Here is a 14,296-nt window from a genome sequence, read left to right as displayed (position 1 = left end):
ATTATGACATTCCCACACAAAAGCTGGCACCCTTTACAAGTAGACTACCCTTTAAGAAATGTCTCATGGAGTACTTCAGGGCAGAATGGACAGACATTCAAAAGCAGTATGAACAAACAAAGGTTAAGGTAAAGATAAATACATGTAAAAATATATAAGATATAATATTTGGCCAAGCACGGTGGCTCATACCTGTAATCCCAGCACTTTGGGAGGTTGAGGTGTGTGGATCACGAGGTCAGGAGATCGAGACAATCCTGGCTAACACGGTGAAACCCAGTCTCTCCTAAAAGTACAAAAAATTCGACAGGCAAGGTGGCAGGCGCCTGTAGTCTCAGCTACTTGGGAGGCTGACACAGGAGAATGGCATGAATCCGGGAGATGGAGCTTTCAATGAGCCAAGATAGCACCACTGAGCTCCAGCCTGGGTGACAGGGTGAGACTCCATCTCAAAAAGAAAAAAAAAAACAATTAACAACATGCACTTCCACAAGTTGTTCTCCACGTACCTTAAAACACAAATATATTTAATAAAAAAACTACCTCTAATTTGTGTTTTTGACATAAACTGAATAAAGGTATAATTTTGAGGACTCACTAAGTGAAATAGTGGAGGTACATTATACAGGAGTGAAGGTTTTATATGTTACTGAAGACAAGCTAGTGTAACTTTAAAAATGTTAGAAGAATAGAATCTTCCATACAATCGTCATAGCAACCACAATTAAACAAACAAACACAAAAGAGTAACAAGCAGAAAGAAAGCTTTCTGTTCTACAACAGAAGGTTGTGGCTGTGGATTTACCTACTCTCACCTGAGGCTACTGAGCAAGCTATCATGTACCATAGCATAGCCGCTATTTCACACAATTTTCACTACACCAGTGGTGACGAAATAGAAGAGGTTCATCCATATGCAGAACCTGGTGAAGAACTGGAGGCAGAAAGGAGTGGCTATGTGGAGACACAATTGAAACAAAGTTGGCACAGCAACTGCTCCAATCCTGTGTCTTTCCTCATCGCTTCCCAGGAGTTTGAGGTTGAAAGTATTGTTGACAAAAGACGAGACAAAAACGGGAATACAGAGTATTTGATTCGGTGGAAAGGTTACGACCAACAGGATGACACTTGGGAACCAGAGCAGCACCTCAGGAACTGTGAAAAATGTATACTTGATTTTAATAGACGACAGACTGAAAAACAGAAAAAACTGACATGGACTAGAACCAGTAGAATTTTTACAAACAATGCCAGAAGAAGAACTTCTAGATCTACAAAAGCGAGCTATTCTAAGAACTCTCCTAAAACGCAAGTGACGGATAGACACCACAGATCCAAAAACAGCAAGTTATTTGCTGCCAGCAAGATCGTTAGGAGAAAGGCAGCTTCACTTTTCTCCGACACACAGAATATGGAGAAAATAAATTCAACTATCAAGACCCTTGCACCTAAAAGCCCCTTTAACGACAAGAAAACTGTGAGTGGCTTTCAGAAACTTGAGAAACTGTACCCTATTGCAGCAGATCAGCAGGACACGGTGGTCTTCGAGGTGACAGAAGGGAAACTCCTCCAGGACCCTTTGTCACGTCCTGGTGCAGAACAGCCTGGAGTAGAGAACAAGACTCAGATACACCCACCAATGTCGCAGATGTCTGGCTCAGTTACCGCTTCAATGGCCACAGGTTCAGCTACCCAAAAAGGTATAGTGGTATTAGTAGACCCATTAGCAGCCAATGGAACAACAGACATGCATACCTCAGTTCCAAGAGTGAAAGGTGGGCAAAGAAATATTACTGATGACAGCAGAGACCAGCCTTTTATCAAGAAGATGTACTTTACCATAAAGCTAACAGAAAGTGCCAGCACATACAGAGACATTGTAGTGAAGAAAGAGGATGGATTCACCCAGATAGTGCTATCAACTAGATCCACAGAAAGAAATGCACTGAATACAGAAGTAATTAAAGAAATAGTTAATGCTCTTAATAACGCTGCTGTGGATGACAGCAAGCTCGTGCTGTTCAGTGCAGCTGGAAGTGTCTTTTGCTGCGGTCTTGATTTTGGGTACTTTGTGAAGCGCTTAAGGAACGACAGAAACAGAGCAAGCCTTGAAATGGTGGATACCATCAAGAACTTTGTGAATACTTTTATTCAATTTAAAAAGCCTATTGTTGTATCAGTCAATGGCCCTGCCATTGGACTAGGTGCATCCATCCTGCCCCTTTGTGATCTCGTGTGGGCTAATGAAAAGGCTTGGTTCCAAACCCCTTATATGACCTTTGGACAGAGTCCAGATGGCTGTTCAACTATTACATTTCAAAAAATGATGGGTAAAGCATCTGCCAATGAAATGTTATTTGCTGGGCGAAAGCTGACAGCACGGGAGGCATGTGCCAAAGGCCTGGTCTCTCAGGTATTTTTGAGTGGAACTTTCACCCAAGAGGTTATGATTCAAATTAAGGAGCTTGCCTCATATAATCAAATTGTACTGGAAGAATCTAAGGCCCTTGTTCACTCTAATATTAAGTTGGAGTTGGAACAGGCCAATGAGAGAGAGTGTGAGGTGCTGAGGAAGATCTGGAGCTCAGCCCAAGGGACAGAATCCATGTTAAAGTATGTTGAAAATAAAACTGATGAGTTTTAGTTGTCAGTCTGACTGCTCAGGACACGAGAACTAAGCTGAACCAAATGCATCATGAGTTGTAAGATGCCCTAATCCATCTTCATAGCCCAAAACAGTTTCACCCATAGCTAAGGCTTGGAAACACAACCGGAAATGCCCAAGCCAGGTATTTAAATTATTACATCATTTTTGAGCACTGCAGCTTTAAAAGAAGTAATAAAACAGCTTGTTTGCCCAGATGTGGTTATTTTACGCTCACATAAGCCCAAATATAAAAGCAGACTGTTGGGTACTAGATTCTTCTTGGAAGCCCTAATGTGTATCTATGGCTACTACTATATATAAGACCAGAGTTGTGATTTATTGGATGTTTTTGACAGAGAATCATGTAATAATGTTGATTTTTCTTACTTTTACATGCTAGAATACCTCTACTGGGTTATAAGGCAGCCTCAGCTTCCATCCCAGAAGGACACAAAACGGTATGAGATGGTGCCCTTGACTTTACAGTGGCACAAGCACTTCAGAGACACACAATTATAAATTAAAAGACTTTTCTTTTAGAATAAATATTTCTGGCACAAAATTCACTGGAGATCATTCTCCTAAACTGAACATATGACTAGAATTTGTGGTGAGGTATCACTTGATTTTATTTTCCTTTATAAATGTCTAGTTCTTACCCGGTTGACAAAAGAAAACTTTATCTCTCTTTAGAGAATAAAACTTTAGTAAAACTTGTTGCACCGTACTGGTGAATTATGGAATCATTTTTGTGGAAATATCCAGGTTCTAATGTTTGTAATGTGCAGATTTATGTTACCTTAGAGTGTGCTCTAGTTAATAAGTTAAAATTCTGGACACATTATTAAAGGCAGAAACTTCTTTCAAAACAAAGACACCTACACTCTGTACGGCCTTTAAAATTATCAGTGTCTCTTTTTATGAGCACAAAAATTTCTAGAACACTGCATGTGTTCAGTTACCCAAAAGCTCTATGAACACTGTCTTGCTGATTTTTATCGAGGCTCCATTACATAGGCATAATTGAATAATCCACTGGCCACTGGTGATGAATGTCATCTTTGTCACAAGATCTCTAGGGTGTCGCTTCACCAGCCAACAATCTCTGTGGATGATGTCACCCTTGTGCAAGTTTCCCTTGAGCCTGCTTGTCTAATTTTACACACCCATCTTACAGCCTGCACTCAACTCCAACTATGGGCTTAGGTTTCAGTTTGCTATGGATGTGCCAGGCACAGAATGGAGGCAGATGCGTGAGTGAGTGTTGGTTGAGTCCAGCCACTGCACACAGCTTTGCATGTTATCTGTGATGAGGAAAGCAGGTCAGGTGCTGGTACAGGTGACAATTCCCTGCAGATCTTTAGGTGAATCAGGCATACCACAAGCTTTCTTTTCTGTAGGCACTGAAGAATGCAGTATCATCCAGAAAAGAAGAAATGCCAGAAAATGCAAAGACCCAAAGACGTCATCTCAGCCCAGGCTTGGGAAAGGTTTAGATCTGGGATGTCTAAAGGGCAAATGTCCTGCTTTCTTTTTTCTTCTACTTTTCTTTTTTTCTTTTTCTTATCTATGGGATCACTATGGCTTAAATTAGGTTTTTCAAAGGGCTCTGTCTCTCTTTCTACTGGAGATTAGAATCTTGTCTTTTCTTCACTCTTTCTCTCTTTGACTGCTTTTCTCTCTTTGACATGTTATAGAAGAAATGTGTTTTGGCCCAGCATCTTTCTGTTGACTATAGGGCTTTTTGTCAGAAACAGTAAGATTTTGGCTTAGCAATAACATAACGTCTTCCCATTTAAGACCCCAAAAAAAGGGCTAGATATTAGAAAGGCTCTATATATGTATTGATGTATCATAAAACTTCCCCAGGTCTTACTTTATTTGTTTAAGGCACTGTAATGAAAAAGAAACTTGCACTTTACTGGCCCATCATTCATTGGGCATTTCCTATAGGAGTAGTAAGGAACATGGAGGGTTGGATGTAAAAACTGGAAAAGTTGATGATGATGTGAGTAAAAGATTCTCTACATCAAGAAGATGAGAAAACCTGGAGTAAGAAAATTTTGTTTTGATTGTTTCCAGGGAGAATATTTCTCTGATATTTGTGAGTTGTTTCTTGTGGGCTTTTCTGATATGACTGCTAAGAAGGCACGTACAATTTTACAATATTTACAAAGATGTCGGGTGCTTCACGGGTCAAAAAGCCTTGCACATAGGAAACTTCAAAGAATGTGCCTTCGACCCTCAGAAACTTTCTAGGTCTTCTATAGTATTGACAAAGAAAAGCTACATAGTTGTGGTGGATTATTGGGAAAATTTCCACAGGCAGAGAAGCAGCCTGGACTATCAGGCTGCAGACAGAATTTTAAGAATCCTGTACAATCCCATGGTGCAAGCAAATAATTTTTTTTTAAAAGCTCAACTTTTTTGTGTGTGTGCTTAAGACATGCCCACAGCTACTCAGATAAAAAAACAAGACCACGCATTAAAATGTTGTGTCTTTTGTGTAACCAGATTGCTTCCAGGAAATAGTCTCTTTTTCAGAACATGTCCATATTGGACTACAGTGTGTTACAAAGGGCACCTTATGTTACTAAACACGCTTCAGGACCTGAGCCAAATTTCTGTAAATTATCATTTTAGCCTCTGGTCCCATGCCAAGGTCCTGGGCCATGCTTTCACTTTAGCTCTTGTGGGGCTCAGGGTCAAGTTCCTGAGCCAAGCTGAGTCATTGCATCAGCTATTAACAGTTCCAGGCACAAGGACCCAGGAAAGATAAGTAGTGCTTTCTTCAAAACTAGTCAGTAGATTTTCTTTCTTCTGATTCCATAAAAATATCAGACTCTTTCTCAGAGTGGGCAACTGACTCTACCCCACCAGAAGTTAACATATTACGCATTTGCTATCATCTCCCCTTTTGCATTCATAATATTTAATTTTCTTCAGATTAAAAAATCTGTGTGTCACCTGATAGATTTTGGTTCACAGGGGCACAGCAAGGTTTGTTTTTGGTTCATGGACTGGGAAAGGCTTTAATTAAAAAGGTCACTAGTAGCTGGGCATGGTGGCTCATGCGTGTTATCACAGCACTGTGGGTGGCCAGTGCGGGCAGATCACAAGGAGATCGAGATTGAGATGATCCTGGCTAACATGGTGAAGCTCCCATGAAGTCTATAAAAAATACAAAAAATTAGCTGCATGTGGTGGTGGGCACCTGTAGTGACAGCTACTTGGTAGGCTAAGGCAAGAGAGTGGCATAAATCCCAGAGATGGAGCTTGTGGTTACCCAAGATCTTGCAACTGGACTCCAGCTTAAGTGACAGAGTGAGAATCCATTAAATAAAAAAGGTGAGTAGGAGTGCAATTCCAAACTACTTACATTCATATCTGCAGCTTGTCCTCTATTTGCATTCACATCTGCCCCTTGTTCTCAGTTTTTGTTTGTTTGTTTTTGTTGTTTGTTTTTTCTTTTTTTAATTTCTGAAGAGCAAAGAAAGCTCTGGGCAAGTGCCAGGTAAAATGCGATAGATTGCCTGCCATTCTTACAAAGCTTAGGAGAAAGGGATGTTGGGAGACACAATGGCAGTCTCTTTTCACCCTCTGCTGTTGAAAAAGTTGCCTCTGTTCCAACCATTTTCTTTCACAGAGGATCCAGCTGTCACATAGGACTGAAAGGATATCTAAGTTAATTGAAGATTTCTGGATAAGACTATATCACGGTGTTATGTGAGGACCTCAAAACTAACTCCAGTTTCTGACAGTCTATCAGAGTGTTGCCACCAAAAATTTCAGGCTTTTCTGTGGCATTTTATTTATTTATATTTTGTCATTGTGTGGCTAATGTCCCTCCTGTTTCTTCTTTGTATACAATGTTGCGATCTGGAGATGGAAGCTCACTGGTAAAAGTCAGTCACTAGAAATATAATTCAAAGAGTTGCTATTTTGTGATTTTTTTCTTTCAAATAGGAAGAATTCAAAATTGTGATCTAAACATTTTTATTTGATAAGGATCTTTTTGTCCACTGATGATAGATATTCACGTCACCTTAGGGAACGGCATACACTCAAATAAAATTTCTCTTATTGGCTGCTTATTTCTCTTTAAAAACTCCACACAACCACATATATCTAAAGAGTATGTTTGTGAGACACATCTGTTTTCTACAGAGACGCATACTGTGGGGACAGGTGATAGAGCATTAACCTTCTTTTTCTAACTTTTGAGTATATAAACCTGGGGTTCAGCATTTTCATGGAACATTTTAGATCTTAAAACGCAACCTAGTGAAAGGAGTTTTTTCTCTCTGTGGAAGCCTTGCCAGTTCTTTGCACAAAACCCTTGGTTTTTTAACTCTTCTCTCTCCTATATCCCTCTAACAGTAATAAGGCTCTGTGCCCTATTAGTAAACAGAAAATTTCCACTTTCAATAATCAGAAAGAAGGTGACTTTGAGAGACACACTTTAGCTAGGTACTGCCTTATGAAAGCCAGCCATACAAGCTTTACTTGTTTTGAGGCACACCTTCTTCCTCCAGCAGCAATGACATTTAAACTAACAGAGAATTTTATGTTTCAAAGTCAATCGATCTTGTTTCCTGCAATTTCAATATTTTTTCTAAGCCATAGCAAGGGAAGCCACAAATAGCATTAAAATTCTTACTCTATACAAGTGTCTTGCTAGAATCCAATGACTGTACCATCTTTTTTTTTAGGTTCCCAAGTTACTTTGGTTATCTTCTGGGTTGAGTAGGCTTAAGAAATCAACCAGGAATCACCAGTGGAGAGCTAAAGCCTGTGCAGGTAAACGTTACTTGTCCGGGTCTCTAGCTCCTCTGGAACTGTGGGTGAAGGTTTAGCTTGCATCCATGAGGGACAACTATGTCAGTCACCAGACTCAGAAAAGACAAGAGGAATGGAAAATCAAGGAATATCCTATCTTTCTATTCAGTCAGGGCTATTTCAAAAGGGGGAAAAAGATAATAGGAAGATTTTTTTCTATATTTCTTTAGAAAGTTCACAAACTGTCTGCAGTGTGAACCTCTCTAGATTACTGCAGAAATGCGGAAATTTCATTGACTGTGAGACTCTGAAGAAAGAAAGTGGCTTACTTATGTATTTATTGCTCAAGGGCACAACAGCCCTAACAACTCCAGGACAGACATGCCTAGCTTTCTGAGGGACGTGTTCATTTTAGTACTATTCAACAGATACATATTTTCTTCAGATGGCAAAGAAAAGAGTTTGATTTTTTCTTTTTTTATTCAACCTTGCTTTGACTTGGGAGAAAACTCAGATGTTTCTAAGCATGGTAAAACTGACTCTGCCCTCTTGGCAGTGATAACAGGCAAGTTTCAAAGCGATAATTCATTAAGTCAGAGACAAGCCCCTGAGGAACACTCAAATATATCTTCTAAATGCCATACATGCCACCCTGATTTAGAATCTCCAATTGCCTTTTCATCAGCTTGTCTTCTTGTGCCACTAAAGAAACCCCAACCTCACTGTTGCCCCTGCAGAAAATACTGCATAGATGTGATGCTAGTATAGTAGAAATTTTCTTCTCATTGTAGGGACTTAGATAAAAGAAAGAAAAACTTAAGCAAATGTCCCCTGACGACACCAGTGGACATACAGTGATATTTCAAAATCTAATTCAAGTGCTTAATCATACCTGAATAGATGATACATTACTCCTAATCCAAACCCTAGCTGTTGCCATAAAGCATGCAGCTTTACAGATAGCAGACTTATCCGTGGATGAACCACATGTCTTTTCCAAAATCTTGAAAAAGGGAGGGTGGAAAGGAAAAAACTTGAACTGATAACAGAATTCTTATTCATAATAGGAAAGGAAGAACTGCTGATAACTCGATTGGAATCTTATTGATCCTATATCAGAGTGAAAAAATATTAGTGAGCCTACTGGAAGGCTTATTAGTGAACAGTACAAAACTTCATAATTACTCTAAACTATTCATAATAGGTTAAAAAGACATACAAATTATAGAGGCGTTTTAAAAATCCTGAGAGAGGCTTTAGTGAAATACATGTTCCTACTTCCCTATTGAGTTAAGATAAAGTTAATCTTAAGAGAAAAGTTTATTAGTCAAACAGACCCTGACATCAAAAGAAAGCTGCAAAAATATGTCATACGTTCAGATAATATTGTTCTTTTAACAATGCACCAGGATGTAACAGCCTTTCTTTCATTTCAGATAACACTAAGAGTCTTTTCTTTTACATTTAAGAAAATTAAGGATTGTAGACAAAGGAAACTGTTTGGAGCAAAAGTTTAAATAACTGGCAAAACTAGCTCTCTGCCAGCAGAGATAGAAGCTTGAATAAGTTGTCCACTGGGGTTTAAGGTTTTTATGGCCTAAAAAATAAAGATATGTACTTAGTTTGCAAGCTGTCTTGGAGAATGTGTGACTTAGCTTTGCCCAGGCCCAGGACCTATTAGACAGCTTAACCCAGGCACTTTGCCTGGGAGCAGTGTGAAGTGGTAATTTGCAAAGACTGCTTAGCTTGGCACAGGACCTAAAGTAAAAGCTTGTCCTGGGATGCTGACTCAGGAATAATCAGGGACTGAAATGATGATTCATATGGGTTGAGCAACCAGTCAAATACAAAAATAAATATTCAGCCATTACCCACTACATCTCACTGGGTTTATGCCCACAAACAAACCAACAAACAAACAAACAAACAAAAACTTTATTTTCGGAAAGCCCTCTAAGTATACAGAAAACAGCATGCTTATGCCAGGCATTGGTTCCCCCATCTGAATGAGTGAGAGGATTGTACAAGATTTTATCTGAATGGACTCAAAGTTCTGTTATTTCTGTTGCTGCAGCCATGCTATCAGGCACAAGCTTCTGTGTTAGATCCCTTACTGGTGCCTACGCTTTTTTTTGGTCTGATTATTACGTTGGAATCAGGCCCTTACCTGTTGATTGGGGGTCTTCCAGAAACCATTTCCTTGCTGTTTTCATATGGAAAGCTAGCTAACTTGTCTTTGTCTTCCCTCAGAAATGAAAACTCTAACTTCTCTTAGGAGATTGGGTATTGGTCTTTCCGGATGCTTTCTGCTGGAGAAGAGTGTTGTGTAGAAAACAGTAGGTAGGATTCTACTGAGGGTTGGTTTAAGAGTTTGTAGAAGAAAGACATGTTAATGCATGGTTTAATTTGCATTACATTTTAAGGTGTGATAGACTTAAGGCAAAAAAGAAAACCAGTTTCGATTATTAGAAAAAGCATGTCACAACTAGACAAGGAGAGTAAGAACAACTGAAATACTTCAAGGCTGCTAACATGCCCATATAATTGTGGCTATATTTATACCAGTTAAGATTTTGTTACATGAGACTTGGGTTTATTTAGCTTTCTTGATTTGATCCTTCAAAGCAAAAATTCTGTAACAGGAACCATATTTTCTTCTATTATCTGAAAATATTTGTGGAATACATTCCCAGAATTAGAATATTGTTCTAGATTTCTCTATTACTCATATCTTTCTGTTTTCCAAGAACTGTAGCTGGACCTCACCAGTTGGTGGACAGAAAAAATAAATAAATAAAAAGGGTTAATTAAAATTGTAAGAAAATATTAAAAATAACTTATGAAGTGAGAAATTGGTGATAGGGGTGTGACAGGCTTTGAGACACATATCTTTTTTCTAGTCCTAATTGTTGTTAAGAACGAATCATGATAAACTGTAGTCATTGGCAAAACAGACTTGTCTTACACTTAGCCAGACAATTTTTGTTCAGTGCTGTGAGAAATACCTTTACATGGGCTTTCCTCATGGGCTTTCATGAATCTCTATTCTACAAGGAATCTTAAATAGGACATTATAAAGCTGAATCCAGCCATAGGTTTCACCCTTAGATACATATTATTTGGAAGAACTCCTCTATTTTTTGAGATTCCAAGTGCATGTGGTTCCTAGGCCTGATAGGAAGTGGCTTTTTTTTTTCTTACCACAGATTAGAAAACCTGTATTGGGACTGCGTAAACAAAGCATAAGGCCGGGTTTCTTAGAGGGCTTTTATTGGTTCTAAAAGTCAGATGTAATTCACTAAAGAAGGCACACTCTTCCAGTCAAAGCCTTAGAAAATCAACCAGCTTATTCTATTGGGTTATGTTGCAAATGAAAGTACATTTTTTGTTGCACTGATTAAAACAGTTATATTGTTGTAAGTTAAGAATAATCACACACACTTTCCGAATTTTAGAGGAACTAGGCATAGAGAAAAAAAGTGTGTTCGAATTTTTTTTTAACAGGAGTATACCAATCGACAGTGTTAAAAGCTGTAACTAGTTTAAAAGAAAGTGCACTTGACTTCAAAAAACAAAACAAGAATTAGAAATGTTCTAAAATAAAGTTAAAGAGATTGCTTCATTCTTCTGTTAGTTTAATCTATTTTAACTTTTGTCCTACTTGATATTTATAAGCGTTCCTATAATATTTATAGCTATTCCTAAGTTCTGTAAATTTTCCTGTTATAAAAAAACCTACAGTTGACAACAGCTGGTAAAGCTCTACAGCTAATTTTAAGCCATTATTCTTGATAAAGATTAAATGTCTGTACATGGCAAAACATCTAGTGTGGTTAGAAACAGAATAGGCAAAGACATTTGGTTACTTCTGTGGTTTACAACAGCTTAACATAATCACCTTAATTAAAATTGATAGCACATATTCAGATATTAAGAACATGAAAAACCTAATGTGGTTTTGAGACCTGTGTTAATATTACTCAATAAAATATATTCTGAAAAAATAAAATATTACCGTCAAAATCACATGTGTTAAAATACGTTTTATAATACTGTTTAACTTTTTTTTTTTATGCCCCAGGGGCTCTATGAGGCATCCAAAACACAGGTTTCAGAAAACACATCCTCGAGGTTACAATTTTATTCTGGGAAGCCTGCTAAATATTTTAGAGGATTAAGACGTTTAATGTTATGATATCCAAATCCAGATTTCCATAAATCATTGTTTTTGCCAAAATATAGTTGGTAGAAATGTTTGAAAGGGCAGAAAAATTTTTATCAGCTTTCAATATTATGTAATAATCTCTTTCAGAATGACAAATTTTCCCCTTGTAGTTGTCTCCCAATATTAACCTTAAGCTTAATGAAAACTTATGTAAAATTATATTTCACTTTAGAAAGATTGACAAAGAGGTGAGATTTTCACAAACTTGTTACAACGTTTTGACAACCTTCTACAAATTTGCTGAAGAGAAGATTAATGTTTCAAAAAATTTTTATTGTGTTTTCACTTCAATGCTTAATGGCAGAAAAAAACCTAACACCCATTTCAATCTAGTGCCTGGGTGTGCAGAGTTTTCTTTTGCAAGATTAATTTTTTTAAAGCTATTTTCACAATTTGAGTAAACAGATAGCTTTATTTTCGTTAATTAAAGAAAATCCTTTACCTCTAGGCAAAATGTACATTTCCATGTCTTTCTAGAATTTATTTTCACTACAAGCAACTTTTACTCTTCTACCTCACCTGGAGATTAAATTTATATACAGTATTCTCAATTACACATTATAATAATACCTTTTAACAATTAATAACTTGAGGGAAGCCAGAGAGAAAGGTCGGGTTACCCACAAGGGGAAGCCCATCAGACTAAGAGTAGATCTGTCGGAAGAAACTCTACAAGCCAGAAGAGAGTGGGGGCCAATATACAACATTCTTAAACAAAAGAATTTTCAACCCAGAATTTCATATCCAGCCAAACTAAACTTCATAGAAGAAGGAGAAACAAAATTCTTTACAGACAAGCAAATGCTGAGAGATTTTGTTACCACCAGGACTGATCTAAAAGACCTCCTGAAGGAAACACTAAACATGGAAAGGAACAACTGGTATGAGCCACTACAAAATCATGTCAAACTGTAAAGACCATCAAGGCTAGGAAGAAACTGCATCAACTAATGAGCAAAATAACCAGCTAGCATCATAATGACAGGATCCAATTCACACATAACAATATTAACCTTAAATGTAAATGGACTAAATGCTCCAATTAAAAGACATAGACTGGAAAATTGGATAAAGGATCAAGACACATCAGTGTGCTGTATTCAGGAAACCCATCTCACGTGCAGAGACACCCATAGGCTCAAAATTAAATGATGGAGGAAGATCTACCAAGAAAAGGGAAAACAAAAAAAAGGCAGGGGTGGCAATCCTGGTCTCTGATAAAATAGAAATAAAACCAACAAAGATCAAAAGAGACAAAGAAGGCCATTACATAATGGAAAGGGATCAATTCAACAAGAAGAGCTATCTATCCTAAATATGTATGCACTCAACAGAGGAGCACCCAGTTTCATAAAGTAATTCCTGAGTGACCTACAAAGTGACTTAGACTCCCACACAATAATAACGGGGGACTTTAACACCCCACTGTCCATGTTAGACAGATCAACAAGACAGAAAGTTAACAAGGATACCCAGGAATTGAACTCAGTTCTGCACCAAGTGGACCTAATAGACATCTACAGAACTCTCCAAACCAAATCAACAGAATATACATTTTTTCAGCACCACACCACACCTATTCCAAAATTGACCACATAGTTGGAAGTAAAGCTCTCCTCAGCAAACGTAAAAGAACAGAAATTATAACAAACTGTCTCTCAGACCACAGTGCAATCAAACTAGAACTCAGGATTAAGAAACCCACTCAAAACCACTCAACTACATGAAAACTAAACAACCTGCTCCTGAATGACTACTGGGTACATAATAAAAGGAAGGCAGAAATAAAGATGTTCTTTGAAATCAATGAGAAAAAAGACACAACATACCAGAATCTCTGGGACACATTCAGAGCAGTGTGTAGAGGGAAATGTATAACACTGAATTGCCCACAAGAGAAAACAGGAAAGATCCAGAATTGACCCCCTAACATCACAATTAAAAGACCTAGAAAAGCAAGGCAAACATATTCAAAAGCTAGCAGAAGGCAAGAAATAACTAAAATCAGAGCAGAACTGTGGGAAATAGAGACACAAAAAATCCTTCAAAAAACTAATGAATCCAGAAGCTGGTTTTTTGAAAGGATCAACAAAATATATAGACCGCTAGCAAGACTAATAAAGATGAAAAAAGAGAAGAATCGAACAGACACAATAAAAAATAATAAAGTGGATATCACCACCGATCCCACAGAAATACAAATGACCATCAGAGAATACTACAAACACCTCTACGCAAATAAACTAGAAAATCTAGAAGAAATGGATAAATTCCTTGAAACATACACCCTCTGAAAACTAAAACAGGAAGAAGTTGAATCTCTGAATACACTAATAACAGGCTCTGAAATTGTGTCAATAGTCAATAGTTTACCAATCAAAAAGAGTCCAGGACCAGATGGATTCACAGCAGAGTTCTACCACAGGTACATGAGGAACCGGTACCTTTCTTTCTGAAACTATTCCAATCAATAGAAAAGAGGGAATTCTCCCTAACACATTTTATGAGGCCAGCATCATCCTGATACAAAAGCCTGGCAGAGACACAACGAAAAAAGAGAATTTTAGACCAATATCCTTGATGAACACTGATGCAAAAATCCTCAATAAAATACTGGCAAACCGAATCCAGCAACACATCAAAAG

At 37.8% G+C, this 14,296-nt stretch overlaps 1 pseudogene; it reads left to right on the top strand.

The window, feature by feature from the left end:
- The first annotated feature begins 746 nt into the window (after positions 1-746).
- On the top strand, positions 747-3,125 carry LOC129053475 (testis-specific chromodomain protein Y 1-like; annotated as a pseudogene).
- Positions 3,126-14,296: the final 11,171 nt, after the last annotated feature.

Source organism: Pongo abelii, chromosome Y (genome assembly GCF_028885655.2).
Source record: "Pongo abelii isolate AG06213 chromosome Y, NHGRI_mPonAbe1-v2.0_pri, whole genome shotgun sequence".
NCBI classification, from domain to species: domain Eukaryota; kingdom Metazoa; phylum Chordata; class Mammalia; order Primates; family Hominidae; genus Pongo; species Pongo abelii.
Note: the sequence above shows the minus strand (reverse complement) of the source record. Positions and strands in the feature narration are given on the sequence as shown.